At 38.4% G+C, this 20,307-nt stretch overlaps 1 pseudogene; it reads left to right on the forward strand.

Moving 5' to 3' along the window:
* The first annotated feature begins 19,207 nt into the window (after window positions 1-19,207).
* On the forward strand, window positions 19,208-20,050 carry LOC138175358 (small ribosomal subunit protein eS1 pseudogene; annotated as a pseudogene).
* The last annotated feature ends 257 nt before the right edge of the window (window positions 20,051-20,307 follow it).

Raw genomic sequence — 20,307 nt, forward strand, 5'->3', positions numbered from 1 at the left:
AATGACCTTGGACAAAGCTTCTTTGCTTTCCTCCTAAGTCCCTTTGAGCTCTAAATCTATGATACTATAATCCAACGACTGGGACTCTTGTGACCCAGGGCACAAAAATCTGGAAGGGAGAGATTGAGCATACTTTCAACCTACACACTTTCAACCAATGGAAATAACTGAGCTTGCCACCTCACTAGCAAGAATAATCTACTAAAAGAAGGAGACAGCAAAAAAAAAAAAAAAAGAATTAGATAACTACTATATGTCAGAACTTAACACAGTGCCAAGAACACAGTAGGTGCTTAATAAATGCTTTGACTTCACTTGACTTGGATATTAATATTATTGAGATAATGTACATACATATATATATGTATATAAAAAAGAGGGCAGCAGTTAGGTGACTTCTTTTCTATGAGAGAACTTTCCCAAAGTGCCAAAATTGGGACCTATTGCTCTGTTAATATTTGAGAGTCTAAGTTTACTAAAGATCACACTTTCTAGCCCAAATGGTCTCTCAAAGAATCTTTCCATTTTACTCATCATGAGGATATCAAGATTGTATTTTCAGAATTTTATTTATGAGAGTCTCCCATCTTTTTGTAATGCCTATATTTTCTATGAACTCTTGGAAGCTTTCTTCCAATTTGGAGTACAGTCTGACTATGCCTTCTTTAGCTAAAGTAATGGTCCCTTTATCCCAAGTTTATGGGGCAGGTAGCATAGAGTACTAGCCCTAGAGCCAGTTCAATTGGAGTTCAAAATCAGCCTCAGCCAGATACTAGCTGTGTTGACCCTGGGGAAGTCACTTAACCTCTGTCTGTCTCAGTTTCCTCAAATGTAAAATGGGAATAATAATAGCACTTACCTCCCAGGTTGTTATGAGGATCAAATGAGATGATATTTGTAAAGCATTTAGCACAGTTTTTGGTATGTAGTAGGCACTTAATACATATTTGCTCTCTTTCCTCACTCTTGCTTTCATTTTACCAAAGTTTCTCCTTTTTTTGGCATGAATTAACCCCATGAGCAGAAGTAACTGTGTAATTGCTGCCTCTGCCTTCTACAAAATGACACTGTCATTAGGCCAGGTCAATAATTCAGATACTTTTTTTTTTTTTGGTGCATTGAGATTTTTATTGGATGCCTCAATAGTTGAAACAGTGTGGCACAGCGGGTCAAGTGCTAGATTTAAGGTTAGAAAACCTAGGTTTAAATACTGCCTGTGACACCTATTGGCTATGTGACCTTGGACAAATTATATAATTTCACTGAGCCTCAGTTTTCTCATCTGTAAAATGGAACTAAATATAATTGTAATGCCTACCCCAAAAGGTTTATCATTAAAAAATCTAAATGAAGTATATTGCAAATTTCAAAAGTGTTACATGTCAGTTATTGTATTATCATTTAAAAGAGTATTTCTGTAGCCCTATATCCCCTTAAGGGTGGCTAAGTAGCACAGTGAATGGAGCACAGAAGACCTGAGTTCAAATTTGGCCTCAGACACTAATTAGTTGTGTGACTCTGGGCAAGTCACTTAACCCTATTTGCTTCAGTTCCCTCATCTGTAAAAAGAACTGAAGAAGGAAATGGCAAACCATTCCAGTATCTTTGCCAAAGAAAATGCAAATGGAGTTTGAATAACAGCAAATATCCCCCTTAAAGTCTATATTACCAATTGGGCATAGGCTGCTCCATAGTGTTAGCACTTTGTATATGTGCATCTTGTCTCCATGGCTAGATCATAATGTTCTTGAGGGCCACAACCATATTTTATATTAAAATATTCTCTACAAGGCTTCTACACAAAATTGCTGTCTAATTAAATTTTGTCCTTTTATTTGATTTTGATCTTCATATGCAGGAAATGTGATATTAGCATACTCCTCTTCTTCGAGCGGCTCTTCTGTCTGTACATAATCTTGCATCTAAAGTCTGAGCTTTTGCTGCAATGGCCCTAGCTCTGTGCTCATTCCGTAGCAGAGCTGCTTCTCTGAATGGCAAGCAAGCGTACAGTATTCTATTCCTGTAATCACTTTGCATCTCGATGTCTTATGTTTGTAGTCCACTGTGTGTTATTGGGACCATTTAAGTTCTTCAAGGACCACGTACTGGGACTGATAGAGCAAGAAGGATTAAATTAGGAGCATTCTTAACAGGAAGTTAAGAAGTTTACTACTGACTTTTTTTGGGGGGGAGTTATTGCATGAATAACTTGTGAGGCACTGTGGCTTCATGGATAGAGTTGGACATGAAGTGAGAAAGATCAGGGTTCAAACTCTGACACGTGGAATAGTGAAAAGAGCAGATGCTGGGGTCAGAGTTTCAGTCAGTTCCTTCTGATGTTGTTTACCATCTCTACCTTTGACAAATCACTTAACCCCTCTAGGCCTTAGTTTCCTCACCTGTAAAAAAGGGCATTGTCTTCCAATACCCATTCTAGCCTTAGATCTTTGACTCTAGAGCCCTACAATCCTATACATTATTTTGGGGACCCAACTTAACCTCCTAGTCACACGGTGGGAAACTTATGGCCTCAAGGCCACATGTGAATCTCTAGGTCCTCAAGTGCAGCTCTTTAACTGAATCCGAACTTCACAGAACAAATTCCCTTAATAAGAGGACTTGTTCTTAAAACTTGGACTCAATCAAAAGACTATACCCAAGGACCTAGAGGTCCACAGGTTCCCCACTCCTGTGACCTAATGCCTTAGGTGATTCTCTAACTATGTAAATTGCAGAGTAGGTGTCCACCTACATTATCAGAGGGAGTTTTTTTTTTTTATCAAGCTACCTTTGTTATCTGATTTAAAAATATACACACAGTCTAGACACCTTCGTCATCCCTACCCTCCAAAAAGAAGTGGTCTATTAAAGGACACAGCTCTTATTCTCAAAAAATTAATGGCACTACTTTTTAGGTTTGATTTTTTTATGAATTAATTTCTTCATGGGATTTTGGAATAATGATAGAAGGAAGCTGAATTCATTTCTGTCATTGGGCCATTCCATTCAGTTTTTCCCTTTTATCCTATAGTCACCCTGCAGGAAAGAAGCCACCTCTACCAAAAGAGCAAACAGTGAGACCTTGGGCTATATACATAGTAGCAAGGGACTCAATTAGTATCAGTTCTTCCAGTGGTTGAGATACACAATACCGTAATGAAATAGCTTCAGACCATCAGTTCCTCCTATCCTGGGCATTTGGGGACTTGCAGAAGGCAACAGCTTTGCAGTTTTGACTGACCTTTCTAGATTTCTGAATAGAAATTGAATTCCTCATCCCATTACAAAGTTTTTCTGGCAAAAAGGCTGGGTCAGGGAGTATTTTAATGAAAACTAATTGGAACTCTCTACTTCCATTGGGGGGGGGGGGATTAGATGAGAGAAACAGAGAGATGAGAAACAGAGAGATGTGGGGAGGGAGAGACTGTGTTGGTCAGCTTTGCAGCTGAAATGTCAAAAACCCATATTTGAATTTCTGAAGTCTATTGAAGACACAAGTATATTCTGTCTGTGTGGGTTGTTTGTTTGTTTGCCTTACATGAAAATGGAAACAATGATTACTTGCCTCATGAAATTGTTGTGTAAAAGGTATTTTTAAAAATCTTCTTGGAGACTTTTGATGCAGGAGTTTTGACTTTGTTGTCTTCTTCTGGTTCTATGTTTTGATTCTCTTTGTCTCCCCCCAAAAGATTCTATAGTCTGATTGAGTTTCCTCTGTTTGCTCATCTCACCAGCCAATTACTTAACTTTTGAGCTCTTCGCCACAGTAGAACTCTGGTTTCAGAGTGGAGAGTGCTGTGTCCCAAATTTCTGGGATTTTGCATAGCTGTTGTCAGAGTTTCTTTCAGGTACCTGCCTCAGAACTGTGAGGTTAACTGCCTCTCCACTACCTCAACAAGGTCTGTAATGCTAGTGCTCCTCATCCCAGGGCCACCACCCAAAACTGGGACCCAGATCCAAGTAGGGCAAAGCAAGAGAATCCTGCCTCAGCGACAGCAGAGAAATTCCTGCAAATGCCCTCTGGTCGGCCACTTGGTCCCCCTACAATCTGTACGTCTGGAGCTGGAAGCAGTCGAAGCAGAAGTGGCAGCAGTTGCAGCCACTGCCACCTCCACCACCCTTGGGCTAGGGGCCAGACTGCGCTCTTCTATCATTCAGTTCCAACAGAGTTCTCCCACTGACCTTTTACTTTTTCTTTGACATTTATGGGTTGAGAAGTCTGGCAAAGGCCACAGTTGCCAGTGATTCACTCTCCTGAAATCTGCTTGGGCTGGTCTGTGCCACTGGTCAGGGCCATCCTGGGGCTGGGACTCTGAGGCTCACAAGGGAATGTGCTCCGCTCCCAGCTCAGTGTGATAGACCCTTCCTGTCAACCTTCCAGGCTACCTTCAGTGGGAGATTTGTTTCTCTCTGTCACCTTGTGAGTTCTGTAGCTCTAAAATTTGTTTAGAGTCATTTTTTACAGGTATTGGAAGTGGTTGGAGCGGGAGCTCAAGCAAGTTCCTGCCTTTACTCCACCATCTTGGCTCTGCCCCCTATTTTACAAAATCTTAAAACCCTTCATGAATCTGGGCTACTACTGAATGAGGCCTTATCTATCACCATTCATTGCCTCAGTCATTAAGTCAACAGCGCTGACCATAGTCTAAAGAATGTCGCAGAATTTCTGAGTTGTAAGGTATTTCAGAGTCATTGGGCCTCTTCAATAAGAATCAATTGCCACTATCAGGTATTGCATATATAAATCCTCACCCAGGTGTTCTATCTTTGAAGGTCAACAGTGTAAGAGTATCCCACTATCTCCTAAAATAGCACATTTCATCTTCAGACAGCTCTAATTATTAGGAAATGTTTCCTTACATCAAGTTCAAGTTTAGGAAGTTAAGCTTAATTTGATTTATCTCTATGTGCAGAGAACTGTTTACCAGTATCATTTTAGTCAAGTCACTACATAGAACCTAACTAGCATTTAAATGAAACTGTTCTGCTTGCAAAATATTTTACAAATATTAAATGATTTTTATCCTCACAACAACCCTGGAAAATCAATGTTATTATTATCCCCATTTTACAGATGAGGCAGGCAGACACCAAGTAACTTTTCCCATGCTTACACAAAGAGTGAGTACCTGAGCTGGATTCGAACTCAGGTCTTCCTGACTCCAAATGCATTGTTTTGTCCCATTAAGCTTAGTCTTTTAAAAGATTTGGGCAGGGGTGGCTAGCTGGCACAGTGAACAGAGCAAAGACCCTGGAGGCAGGAGGACCTAAGTTCAAATCTGACCTCAGGCACTTAATACTTACTAGTAGTTTTACCTTGGACAAGTCGTTTAACCCCAATTGCTCTGCCTTCCCCCCTCCAAAAAGCAATAAAATGAAATGAAATGAAATGAAATAAACTATTTGGGTAGATAAATAGTACAGTGGATAGAATACCAGACCTATAGTTAGGAAGACTCATCTTCCCCATTTCAAATCTGATCTGGGTGACCCAGGCCAAGTCACACAACCCTGTTTTATTCTGCTTGCTCATATATAAAATGAGCTGAAGAATGAAATGGCAAACCATTTCAGTATCTTTGCAAAGAACACTTCAAAGAAGGTAGCAAAGAGTCAGGAATGACTGAAAAGGACTGAAGAACAACAATTAACCTACTTTCCTAATGTATAAAATAAGGCAGTTAGACTAGACTTGAACACTGGACTTCTGACTCAGTGAAACAAATTTTTGCTTACCTCTTGGATATCAATGAGTAGGCAAATTTGACTTACTGGGTATAACTATTATCAGTAGGATAAAAAAATGACTGAAATATAGCCCTGGATAAATATACTCTTATTTAAAAGAAGCTGGAAAATGGCTACGGAAGCCTCAGAGGACAAAGAAATGTACTTAGTGACCTTGTCATGGAAAGACAATGGCAGACCTCTCCAGCCACATTGAAGCCTGTCAGGGCCATCAGGGCCTGACTAGTCCATCTGAGAATGGGGATATGAGGGGGGCGAGGAAGACCTAAGTCTGGCCCTGACAGTAAATTCCAAATCAGGAATTGACACTACATATGGGAGCGCACAAAAGACCAAATACTAAGAAAAAGTGTTAAGAGTCAAGAATTGCCTGAGAGGAAAATCCAGATGGAGAGAATAATACGACAATAACTACAAACAGAGCCTGAGAAAATAAAATGACTAAGCCACAGGCAATCTTTTTATATCTCCCTAATTGATACATCATCTCATCCATCATGGCAGCTATTTCAAATCTTTTCACCTCTCTTCAAGCCTCCATGGCACCCCTTTACCCCACCCTCTTGACTGAGGACCTCACCTCTTCACTGAAAAAAAAAAATTGATGTCATTCACCTAGAGCTCCTTTCTCTTCTCTCCTTCCCTCACATTACTCACTTGTTTTCCTTCATCTATCACATGTATAGAGTTAGCCCCTCTCCCTTCCAAGGCAAACTTTCCTACATACTCTCTTGGGCTCATCCCACCCTAGGTTCTCCAGTAGATTGTCCATTCTATCATCACCACTCTCTTAGTAATCTTCAATCTTTCTGTACTGTCTGATTTTCCCTTGGCTAAAAACACATCCATGTTTTCCCCACTCTTTTAAAGCTCTCATTTGATATAACCTTCCTCACTTGATATCATCGTATATCTCTTCTTCCCTTCCTGGCTAAACTCCCTGAAACTGTCTAGACTTGATAATTCCATTTTGCCATTTCATCATTCAAATGAAATTTCTCTCTCCAAAGTTACCAGTGATCTCTTAATTGCAAAATCTAATGCCCACTCAATTCTCATCCTTTTGGATAACTCTGTAGCCTTTGACACTTTTAAACATTCTATTCTCCTGCAACATCTTCTCCTGTCTGGAATTTTAGGACACTGCTCTCTCTTGGTTCTACTACTAGTCTGAGAGGTCATTCTCAGTCTCTTTTGCTGGATTTTCACACTGTTGCTGTCCCACAAGACTATGTCCTGGGTCCTCTTCTCCCTCCATATTATCTTGCTTGATGATCTCATCATCTCCCATGGGTTCAATTATCTTCTTTATGTAGATGATTCTCAGATCTATACATCTTAACTTCAACCTCTCTTTTAAGCTTCCCTAATATATCTAATTAACTTTCGGACATCTTTAACTGGATATCCTATGTTGTTTTGTTGTTCAGTCATTTCATTTGTGTCTGACTCTGTGACCCCATTTGGAGTTTTCTTGGCAAAGATATTGGAATAGTTTGTCCTTTCCTTCTCCAGTTCATTTTACAGATGAGGAAACTGAGGAAAACTGGGTTAGGTGACTTGCCCTGGGTCACACAGCTAGTAAGTTCCTGAGGCTGGATTTGAATTCGTGATGATGAGTCTTCCTGATACCACCCAGTACTTTATCCACTGTACCACTTAGCATCTCAAACTCAACATGTCCAAAAGAGAATTCATCTGTACTTCAAAATCCTTCTCTCTTCTAAACTTCTCTTTTATTGCTAAAAACACCATCATTCTTCCCAGTAACACAGGCTCACAACTTCATTATTCACTTCTTCACTCCCTTCATAACATCTTATATAAATATCTCTATAGAACATAAATATGAAAATATATAGATACAGAGATAAAGTTATCCCTTATCTATATGTATACACACACATATATATGTATGTATGTATATACATACCTGTATATAGATAGAGATGATATAGATATGGATAGGTTTATAGACATGGGTAGATATGGATGTATTTACCTTTGGTATTCTTTATTCTTTCTCTTACCACATCTAAGTCTTATTAGAAGCCTCCTCTCCTTGTCAATTTAGAAGTTACATTGTATTGCTTTCCCAATGTCCCTCTTGGTTCTTTTAATTTCCTAGTCTGTAATTAAATCTCATGAAATAAACATGGAATTATCAAGCCGAATTTTTGCAGTTTGATTTTTTCCATGATCTGTGGGACAAACAAAAGTGTTTTTAAAAGGTTTAGGAGAGTTTTGTGAGATCAGTACGGTCTCAAAATAAAAAGTAATCAATTTTTCTCAAAGACTTTTCATCGATGTTTTTGGATATCAGCATCTGACCTGTTCTGATGTAGTTGGCATTGATCAGAATAGGGTAAGAAGGTGATTCTCAATAACTGAGCAACCAGGTGACAAATTGGCATGAAGCAATATCTCAGTTCTTTATCCTAAAATTTTTTATCGGATCCTTATGCAACAAAAACAACCTCCTTTTCTTGAGCTCCCCTTTCTAAATAGGCAGATTATTACCTCATCACCTGGGACAGTCATGATAGGGTCAAGTACTTTATCTCCAATATACTATATGTACTCTGATTTCCATAATTTCCTCTTCCACTTAAGAAGTTTTCCTCTTCCAATTCTAAAAAAATTTGAGTCTGTCATTCTTATACTAATCATCTCAATAACTCTTAAATCACAGTGTTTCTGAAAACATGACAGAGCACTGGTGATCTCTCTTTCCCATTACCTGTTTATCCACTGGATTTTTACTGGCTTACATGAACCTCTGGACTTTAAGGATAGTCAAGCTGTTCTTTGTGAATATATCTTTAGCATGGAAAATAAAATTATCAAATGAATCCATGATTAGAATTTATGCCACCTGTCAAAGACATGACCAGGGGATTATATGTAGAAGAAGGAAACCAGTCTCCACTAGTGCCTTACTGGTGGATTTTTCTAATGATGTTTCAATACTTTCTAATACATTTGAGTGCATGTCATTAAAAAAGGAGCCAATCTACATCTTTAACTTACTTAACCATTAACAATTTAGCATTTTTAGGATTCACAGGGTCCCTGAGCAAACGTTCCCAGATACTGCAGACTATAGTCATGTTCAATTTTATCTAATTACATCATAATCATCATCATCATCATCTTTCTGTGTCTCTTGTCTTTCTGTTTCTCTGTCTCTCCATGTCTCTGTCACTCTGTCTTTATATCTCTGTGTCTGTCTGTCTCTCTTTCTCTCTCTCCTCCTTCCACCTAGTCTAACCTTATCGTTCATCCCCTGAATTTCTCATAGCCAGGATGTGAGTGGTGCCAGATTGTGAGAAATAATATGAGCTAGTAAATGACTTATGCATAATTATTATTATGGCCAACAGTAATTGTAATAGTGAATTGAAATTGATTCTGTGTTCATGGATTCAAATGCAATTAAAAGGGCAAGTTGAAATCTGTTGAAGTAAGCAGGAATGTGAAAGACTATGAGTTTGTGGTTGTCTGAATTTGTGAAAGGTCAATGGAAGTCATCAAGGAACAAGGCTAAAGACTGGAACGAGGCAAAAGCTGTTTGCTAAGCCCTGGCTAAACATCACAACCAATAAAGGGAAGAGGACATACTACCAAGCCTGAGACTTCATGGAGTTAAGCCAAGGACAGATAAAAGCTATGCCAGACACAGTGGCACTGGGAGAAAATAGCAGAAGGAGCTTACGCCTGTAAAAGCAGGTGATGCAGGTCCTCTTTTGACACTATAGACAAGAAGGGAAATGAGCTTTATGAGAGAGACACTGCATCAACCGTGGAATATTTCCCCTTTTCCTGGTTCCTACCTGCAGTTTAGTCACACTCTATTTGAGATCCCAAGGAACAACTGATGCTGGGAGCTGGGGCTCCTGCTGCCTACCATCCCTTGCAAATAATACTTAGTAAATATTGATAAACATAGACTACGTAAGAATGAAACAACGGATTCAATAAATATATAGATAGTGATAAATGAGTCTGTCTCTATCTCTGTGTGTTTCTCAGTTTTTTCACTGTCTCTTTCTCAGTGTTTCACTGTATATCTCTTTCTGACTATTTCTGTCTCTCTGTGTCTCTCTCTTACTTTCTGTCTGTATATCTCTGTCTCTCTATGTGTGTATGTCTCTGTCTTTCTGCCTGTTTCTCTTTCTGTGTCTGTCTCTCTTTGTCTGTCTCTCTGTCTCTGCCGCTCTCTGCCTCTCTCTGTCTCTGTCTCTCTCTCCCTCTCCCTCTTTCTCTCTGTATTCCTGACTCTCAGCCAGTCTTTGCTATCTAAACATTCCTTGAAAATTATAATTCTTACCAATTAGAAAATTTGCTCTAGTCTCTACATCTTCCAGTCTCATGTATCTAACAGGATCATTTGTCTGGAGGCAATTCTAATTTAGAAAAGGCAAGTCCAAAGAAAGCCTAGATCCTACAGATTTTAGAGACCAAAATATCAGGCAGACCCATAGAACTGGACAAAGAGAGGCTAAAGGAGCCTTTCTTACCAAGAAGATGGAAGCAAGGCCAAAAGCTGGTTATTGTAGGGAAAATAATATTTAAGTGGGAAAGTAAGTATTTAAGTAGGAAATACACACACACATATGTCTAACATGAGGAAATCAATCCACTGTAATGTAATAGTACAGATAGAACATAAGCAGAAACACCATCGTTAAGTGAAAAGGACACTAGATTTGGAGATATAAAACCTGTAATAAACTGAAAATTCAGTCATTTATCAAGTATTTATCAAGTTCTTATAGTGAATGGCTAGATTTTTGAGCCTGGAGTCAGGAAAACCTAAGTTCAAATCTATCCTCAGACTCTTAGTAGCTGTATGACCCTGGGCAAGTCACTTAACCTTTATCTGCCTCATTTTCCTCAACTTCAAAATAAGAATAATAATAGCAGCTACCTCATAGAGTTTTTGTAAGAAATAGTCACTTAATAATCCTTTTTTCCTTCCTTCTAGCCACTATGCTAAGAACTTAGTATATATTCTGAATTTACTTGAATATTGTTTCTTCCATTAGAATGAACTCAGAACTTTACAAAGTAAGCTCCAGTGGCTCCCTTGTTTCCTCTATGATAAAATACAAGCTCTTTTTTTTTTCCAACACATAAAACCCTTAACAATGTGGCTCCTGTCCATTTTCCAGGTTTATGACATATTACTCTCCTCATATACTCTATGTTCCAAACATTCCTATTTGCTCTCCTTGAGAGATGACAATCTTCTCTTATCTCTATAACTTTATGCAGACTATCCCTGAAGCTTGGATACTTTCCTTCCTCACCTCTGAATCTTAGGATCCCTAACTCCCTTCATAGCACAATTCACATGCTACCACCTACACACAACATTAATTGATCCTCTGGAGAGCTAGTGACCTTCAAAATAACTTTGTGTTTATTTGCTGTGTGTTTTGCATTTACTTACATAGGAACATACTGTTTCCTCCTATAAAATGTAAGTTCCCTGAGGGAAGGGATTACCCAAAGTAATCACTTAATAAAAGATTGTTGATTGATCAACTGATGATAGTTGAGTGTGTAATCCAACCACACTGAAACCCTGATCCCCATCCTCTATTTAGTTTCTACACAATGTTTCTGAGCTTCCCTGTAAAGCTCCCACTTACAAAAGGGATCAAAAAGACTAGCTTACTAGCTCCACCATCCAGAAGGTTCCCTGGAATCCTTTCTTTGCTCCACAAATTAAAAAAAAAAAGTTTTATTTACACCACAACATTGTTCCAAACACCATCAGTTATTGCCTCCAATCTTCTATCAACCCCTTTTCAGCTCCCTACCCCAATCCACCTTGATTAGTCAGCAGAACCTTCTTGGCTTCCTTCAATATTCATGAATCAAGTGCAAAATAATAATAATAATAATCCTTCCAAACGGCATTGCTATAAAGACCAAAATGCTATGTCATTAATTCCCAGGAGAGAGAACAATCTGAAAATTTTAAAAGAAACATGTGGACAGAGCTTAAGTATATGTGTATATGTATTGTATAATATAATATAATTATATTATATCATATATCATATCATATCATATCATATTCCTTAAAGCTTTGCAAGCATTTTAACTAGACTACAGTGTGTCAAAGCTATTCTAAAGTGATTGGAAAGAGAAGGATACAGGAAGGGATTTAGGGCAGCTGTACCAATAGGGGCAACTTTGATGTAGAATTTATGTCTGCCCCAAACCTAAGATTGGAAAATTTTAGTTGACTCCTAATGCATAAAAAAGATGAAGACAGAATACCCTTTACTGATTCAGATTTTTCTTTTTACTATTCAAGCTGGAACTTTGACATTTGTCTGGGACAAAGCTCTTTTCTTTTTTTCTTTTTCCTTGCCTTGTAAAAAGTAATAGCTACTGAACATTTTAAGAGAAGAGGTAACTCAATGAGGACAATTTGCTGAAATGAGGAGAAAAGTATATGAAGGAGAAAATAGGATGTGCCTCCCTCTATTTCAGTTATGAATTCACATGTCCTCAACTTTTCTTTATCCACTTCTTGTCTGAATATTTTGGTTATCTTCATGATAACCATTCATTGATGGGGCAACTGTGAACCAATCAGTTGGTTGGTATGAGGCTGTTATTGCTGCAAAATGTGGTTTTGAACAAGTTACTTTATCACCCTGACCTCACGTAAGGTGGGAAGTATGGTAAAGTGGAGGAAAAAAATCTAGATTTGGAATCAGAGGCCTAGATTTATATCCACCTTAATCCCTGTGTGACCTTGAGCAAATCTCTTTCTTGCCCTCAGTCTATTGTTGCTGGTGCTGTTTTTCAGTCATTTCAGCTGTGTCCAACTCACTGTTACACAATCAGTTTGTTATTGTTGTTGTTTATTATTTGTTTGCTTTTGTTTCATTTTGTTTTTAAAATATACTGGAGTGGTTTTCCATTTCCTTCTCCAGTTCATTTTATAGATAAAGAACTGAGACAAATAGGGTTAAGTGACTTGACCAGGGTCGTATAGCTAATAAGTGTCTAAGACCAGATATGAACTCAGGAAGATGAATCTTCCTGTCCCCTGACTTGATACTCCATCCACTATGCCACCTAAGTACCCCAAGGCCCTCAGTCTACTTATCTGCCATATGAAGGAAGAGGACTAGACCTCTAAGTCCCATTCAGTTCTAAATTGATAATCCTATGATCTGTAAAATGAAGGGGCTGGACTTAATGCCATCTCACCAAGGTCCTTCCAAGCTTTATTTGCCCATGTTCTCTATGAATAATTAACCAACTGGAAAATTGTCCATCCATTTGCTTTTCCACTATGCAGACAGCCTAAACACTCAACATAGGGTGTTTCTCAAGGACCCTGAGCCATGAGCACATCTTTGTATGTACATATAAATGAACTTTCCTGGCCACATATAATGTTCCAACAATTCCTTTTTCTTCTTTTTCTTAACTATTACTCTTTTCTAAAGAACAGGAAGATTGCAAAATATCAAAACTCTAAGCCTTGACTTCATCTAGTAGATACGTTACCTATATAATCTTGGCAATTTATTTAAACTTTGTAGGTCTTAATTTCCTCATCAGTGAAAGGAAAGGGTTAGTATGTATGACCTATAAGATCCTTCCTTTGTGTACCCATGATGATGTGATTTTTCTGCCTATAAATTTGTGAACTCATCAACTAGGTAGTACAATTGAATATAGCACTAAATGTGGAGACAGGGAAATCTGAGTTCAGATCCAGCCTCAAATACTTACTAGCTGTGTAACCTTGAGCAAGTCACTTAACCTCTCTCTGCCTTTGAAACTGCTCTATTTTGTCAACTCTAAAAAGTAAATTAACACAGCACCAACCTCACAGAGTTGTTGTGAGGTTCAAGAATATGAAAAGCACTTAACATAGTTTCTGGCACATAGTAAGTGTGTATTAAATGGTTATTCCCTTACCTTATCCCTTCATCCTTATGGGTGTGTATATATTAGCATATTTATATATATATAAATTTATGTAACATGCATAAATATACATATATACATGTGTGAATACACACATATGCATATAAACACACACATATAACTATATAGCTATACATATAGCTATATATATATATGTACCCATATATATATAATGTGTGTGTTTATACCTATGAACTTACACACACACATTCTTTATATGTACAAGTTATTTAATTTTAATACCAGTCCCTTCTCTCCTTCTCCACAAACCTAGGCCATTCAAGAGATTTTTTTTCACCAAAAGTCTACAACGCATTTTGCTCAAGTGTATTTCAGGCAAATAAAAGGTTTGAAAACATGGATTGAAAATGATCTTCACACATAAAATGAAATCTGATCAGTTTATAGCTAAACATAAACAGCACTCCCAAATTAGGCACTTCCAAATTCAGCACATCAAACACTGCAAGCAGGCAAAGGATTTGGGAAAACCAAAGTACCTCTAAATCTCCCTTGCACACCATATAAAGAATTCACTGCAGTAGAGGTCAAGGAATATTAAAAAAAAAAAAAAAGAAGTGGGTTGGCAGAGTAAGACAAAGAGAGGAGAGAAGGAAGGAAAGAAAAGAATTGTAAAGAAAGATAGGAAGAGGTAAAAACTAAAAGAAAGATAGCATTTTTTAAGTGTGAAAGGATGAAAACTAATTATTCTTTTACCAAGAAAATACCCTTGACTGTATACATGAATAAAACCATGCAAGGCAGCAATATTTTCCTCATAATTAGAAGAAATTATGATGTCTCTCTTGAAAGGCAGAATTTCCCTTATCATTGGGAAAAATGTTCTTTATCATTCTTTCTTTTTTATTAGAGACTTCAAAATGAGGCTTTTTTTTCCTGAGCCTCTTGAAATGAATCTATTCCCATTTTGAACTGCTGGAACTAACTACTAAAATGTGGCCTGATTCATCCCTGAAAAATGGCCACATGCTCACTTGCCTAGGATAATAATGACTGCTGAGTGAATAGTAAAGGAAATCAGCATTTTTTATCTTACTACCTGAGTCATTCCTAAAGGGTCAGTGTGTTGGTCATATTATATTGTAGGCCAGCACATTTATTGGTACCATTTACAAAGACTTCTATAGAAACTGAATGAAACCTTATGCTACGTCAGTATTTTGACAAGTCCATGGTTTTGCCAATGCAGTTATTCCTGTCAGTAATAGAGAATATATACCGCATTCCCATGCCTTGATAGATAGCACTTTTGAGTTGTTGAGTGAAAGAATTAAAAAAAAAATTGTGACAAACTTTCTGGTCATGAGACTTTCCAAACATGGATAGGCTATGCTTCACATGGCAGACATAAAATCCCTCTCCACTCCAGACATAGCCAAAGCCTTTCCAGCTTGCTAAGTAAGACCTGTTGGAGGTATTGTGTTTTATTTTGGGCAAAAACTCAGGTAACATTCCTGCCACAGTGAGGCGTCACAGTAGAATTTTATTTGAAGGTGAGAAACTATGTTTGAAGAGCCAATAAAAAGTTATTTCAGGGCAGCTAGGTGGCGCAGCAAGTAAAAGCATCGGCCCTGGAATCAGGAGGACCTGTCAGGAGGACACTTAACACCCCCACAAAAAAACTAGCCATGTAATCTTGGGCAAGTTACTTAACCCCAATTGCCCCCCAAAAAAGCAAAAAAAAAAAGTTATTTCAGATAACTTTGTTTGGTACCTTACAGAAAAGGCAGGCAGAATACTTGGTATTTTCCTACAACTTAATGGAAGTGAGAGGAAATGGAATAAGAATTTATGCAGTGCCTATTCTGTGCCAGGAACTATGTTAAGTGTTGGTTTGTTGTTGTTTTTATTTTTAAGATGTATTATCGTGGCACAGTGAAAAGAGCACCAGCCCTGGAGTCAAGAGGACCTGAGTTCAAATCCGGCTTCAGACACTTAACACAAAAACTAACCAAGTTTGGGGCAAGTCACTTAACCCCAACTGCCCTCCAAAAAGCAAAAAAAGAAAAAAAAAAGATATTATCTAGTTATTTATCTCATTTACAGATATTATCTCATTATCTTCACAACAACCCTGGGAGACAGGTATTATGATTATCTCTATTTTACAGTTGAGGAACTTGAGGCAAACTGAGGTTACATGACTTGCTCAGGGTCACAGAGCTAGCTAGTAGTGTCTGAGGCTGGATTTGAACTCAGGTCTTCCTGATACCAACCACAGCACTATCCACTATACCAGCAGCTGAAGGCAACAAAGATAGCTAGTTTAATTCAACAAACATTTTTTAGTCACTCAGCAGGTAAAAGGCACCTAAATACTAATTATTGGGAAGAGTTGTGACTCATGATTCTATTGGTATAGCAGTTGTGCTTGTGGAAACTCTTTACCATTGCAGATTTAGAGTTCTGTCTTTTATAATCTCAGAGAAATGCCCAAGGCACCGAGAGATTAGATGATTCCCAAATTCTCACATAGCTAGTAGTTGCAGGGAGAAAGTCTTGACCTCAGGTCTTCCTGCCTCCAAGAGCATACTGTTTCAAGAACTCTGAAAGATAAAGATAAAAATTCACTAGTCAGGGCAGCGAGGTGGCACAGTGAATAGAGTACTAGCCCTAGAGTCAGGAGGACCTGAGTTCAAATCCGAATTCAGACACTTAACACTTACTAGCTGTGTGACCTTGGGCAGGACACTTAACCCCAGTTGTCCTGTCTTCCCCCTTCCAAAAAAAAAAAAGGCAAAAAAAAAATTTCACTAGTTTTTGGCCTGAAGGAGTTTTTATTCTACTTAGCTAATATGGTAGAAGACAGAATTTGCACATTGAAAAGATGGAAACACTGGGAAAATGTTCCACTTTAAAGAATTTCCAGAAGATGACCTAGGCTTATTTAAGTTCAATTTGGCAAACATATATTAAACATTTATTATGTGAAAGGCACAAGATAGTTGTCAGTCTTACAATGACCATACAATGATGTCTGCCTTAAGGAGGTTATATTACTGATATCCTGGATCTGGAGTTAGGGAGATCTAAGTTCAAATCTATCCTCAGATACTCACAACTTGTGTGACCCTGGGCAAGTAACTTAACCTGTATTTGCCTTAATTCACTGGAGGCAAACTACTCCAGTATCTTTGCCAAAGAAAATCCCACAGGTAGTCATGAAGAATCAGATGTGACTGAACAAATTAACAACAACCCAGAAAAGGTGTTTGGGAGGAGGTAAAGTGGGACAGAAGGGAATAGAGAGAGATGTAATGACACAGATATAGAAGGTAAAAATCTCTCAAACCAGCTTTGGGGGCACAAAAAACACTTCTGAAATTGGCGGGGGATATTTTGAGGGCTTTCCCTCCTGCTTTCAGAATGGTGTGATACTATAGTGTGAAAGAGAATAAGCACTTATAAAGGTCCTGCTATGTGCCAGATGCTATAAATATTGTCTCATTTGACCCTCACAAAACCCCTGGGAGGTAGGTGCTACTATCATCCCCATTTTATAGTTGAGGAAACTGAAGCAGACAAAGGTTAAGTGACTTCCCCAAGATCACACATCCAGTAAGTATCTAAGGCCACATTTAATTTCAGGTCTTCCTAGTTTTAGGCCTGACCGTGCTACCTGGCTGTTAGGGAACAGCTAGTTAACCTTGTTTTTGTCTGTTTCCCTTTGGAATTCTCCTTGAGGTCTTAACATTCATGTGGCATTTTAACTGAAAAAATAAATTTGTTTCTTTTTCCTAAAATCTCCATGCAATTGAAAGCAGATTTAGAGAACACTTACACCCATAACTATGTGTTCCCATTCAGAATTCAAGGGTACTGGGTTGAGGAAAAGGGCCCTTTCAGTTTTGCCCTTTTGGTTGTAAAGGCTGAACCACAAGGAGTTAACCCAGTTTCAGGCTTGAAAGAGAAAAATGTTCCCAGCAAAAAAAGGCTTACAGCTAAATAATGAGTGCCAAAGTTGAGGCTGTCCGTTCTTGCGTTAGTGCTAGGGCTGCATTATTCACAACTGCCAATCAGCTAATCTGAAAAGAATTTGTTCTTTACTTCATTTATTTCTCCTTTATTGCTCCCTTCCCACTGGCCTGGTGTACACTGCTTCCAGCCAGGAGGGTTTAGCAAGTAGCTGCTTCAAATAGACAAGAAATACCTGGTCTGTGAATTGGAGAGCAGGGGGCACTAAGAAAAGAATGGACTTTGCACCCACCTCTCCATCCCTATTCACAGTTGGCCTCTGCTGTCTTGGTTCCTGAAACGCTCAAGCTGTTGTGAAAGGAGACAATGTCCACCAATTTCTAGAAGTCCTCACTAGTGACATCACATCAGGAGACTTCAGAGTTGGGGTGGGGGAAAGAGGAAGGAGTAAGCTGATTGTAGCCTTCTATGTGTGGGACTACCTGTTAGTAGTGAGGAGACACTTACTGACACTGTGGGGAAATAGGTCACTCAAGTATTAAAAATGTTACTGTTGTCTTATCAGAGAACACTCAAGCTGTGCATTGAGAGAAATAAACAATAATGGCATACATTTAGAAGACACAGACTAATACTGGGTCTCTATAATTTCAACTATTCTCAATCCAAGAGGATAAAGCAAGTAGTGTTGGGTGGAATCTGCCAACAGACAGATTTCTACAGGATGCTAAAGAGAATAGTCCTAATAATTGTAACTCAGGCTGTGCCACCCTGAATGTACCTTATATTGTCTTGAGGGGAAACAGTGCAGTAGATAGGACTCTGGACTTGAATCCAGGAAGAACTGGGATCAAATCCTGCCTCTGTCCTCCTCAGTTTCCTCAACTGTAAAATGGGGATAATAATAACACCTGCCTCCAAGAGTTGTTATAAAGATTAAAGGAAATATTTTTAAAGCTTAATGGCCCTGGACAAGTCATATAATGTCTCTGGGTCATAGTTCTCTCATCTATAAAATAAGGGAGTCGGTCATGATGACCTATAAAGATTTCTTCTGGCTTTAAATCCATAATCCCATAGAGCTGTTCAAAAGTGGAATGAGCTGTATTGGAAGGTACTGAAGTCTTTTATCACTTCATCACAGAGCCTTCAAGTAAAGGATAGATGGAATCTCTCCTCATTGATAGGCTGATTAGAAGACCTGACCCTGAGTTCCTTTTAGGCTCTTTCCAAGGCAGCTAAGTAATGCAGTTGTATAGAGTGCTGGGACTGGAGCAGAAAGACCTAAGGTCACATTTGACTTCAGGTACTTAATAGGTGTGTGACCCAGGGCAAGTCACTCAACTTCCATCTGCCTCAGTTACTCCAGTAAAAAACAGAGACAATAATAACATCTACTTTCTGGGGTTGTTGTGAGGATCAAATGAGATAATATGCCTAAAACACTTAGTAGAGTACCTTGCACATAACAGATACTCAATACATGTATATTTTCTTTTTCTTAGATACTATATTACTATGATTCAGTCCGTCATAAAGTTCCCAAAGACCTTTTGGCTTTCAGAGCAGGATCATGGTGGTGGGCAAGAATAAGCGCCTCACCAAAGGCGGCAAAAAAAGAGCCAAGAAGAAAGTGGTTGATCCATTTTCGAAGAAGGATTGGTATGTTGTAAAAGCACCAGCTATGTTCAACATTCGAAATATTGGCAAGACACTGGTTACAAGGACTCAAGGAACAAAAATTGCCTCTGATGGTCTCAAGGGTCGAGTTTTTGAAGTGAGCCTTGCTGATTTGCAGAATGATGAGGTTGCTTTTCATAAGTTCAAGTTAATTACTGGAGATGTTCAGGGTAAAAATTTTGACTAATTTCCATGGAATGGACCTTACCCGGGACAAGATGTGCTCCATGGTCAAAAAGTGGCAGACCATGAGTGAAGCCCATGTTGATGTCAAAACTACCAATGGGTGCTTGCTCCGCTTCTTTTGTGTTGGTTTTACCAAAAAGCGCAACAACCAGATCTGTAAGACCTCTTATGCCCAGCATCAACAGGTCGGTCAAATTTGTAAGAAAATGATGGAAATCATGTCCCAAGAGGTGCAGACAAATGACTTGAAAGAAGTTATCAATAAACTGATTCCAGACAGCATTGGAAAAGACATAGAAAAGGCTTGCCAGTCCATTTACCCTCTCCATGATGTATTTATCCAAAAAGTCAAGATGCTCAAGAAGCCCAAATCTGAATTGGGAAAGCTAATGGATGGGCATGGTGAAGGTGGTGGCTCTGGAAAATCTTCAGGATATGAAACAGGCATGAAAGTAGAAAGGATTGATGGCTATGAACCACCAGTTCAAGAATCTGTCTAAAATAAGAACTTTTAAAGGTTGAAAAATAAAAATATCATTGTGAAAAAAAAGTGTTCCCAAAGAAAGTATTTTGCATTTACTAATATTATTGCACTGGTAATTATTGGAAGAAAAGTGGGCTTTAAGAATTGTGATTCAATTTTTAAAGATCTAATTTGTTGTTTATTCAACAATTTCTAAATTCTCCATGTCAGAATTGCATTCATTTCATATACTCCTACATAGATTGATTTGAACAAATGTTGTATCCCTACATTAAATTCCATTCCACAATCTTTTACCAAGTGCT

Source organism: Petaurus breviceps, unplaced genomic scaffold (genome assembly GCF_028583685.1).
Source record: "Petaurus breviceps papuanus isolate PSGF00001 unplaced genomic scaffold, PetGlider_PUasm1.0 77, whole genome shotgun sequence".
Classification (NCBI taxonomy): Eukaryota; Metazoa; Chordata; class Mammalia; order Diprotodontia; family Petauridae; genus Petaurus; species Petaurus breviceps.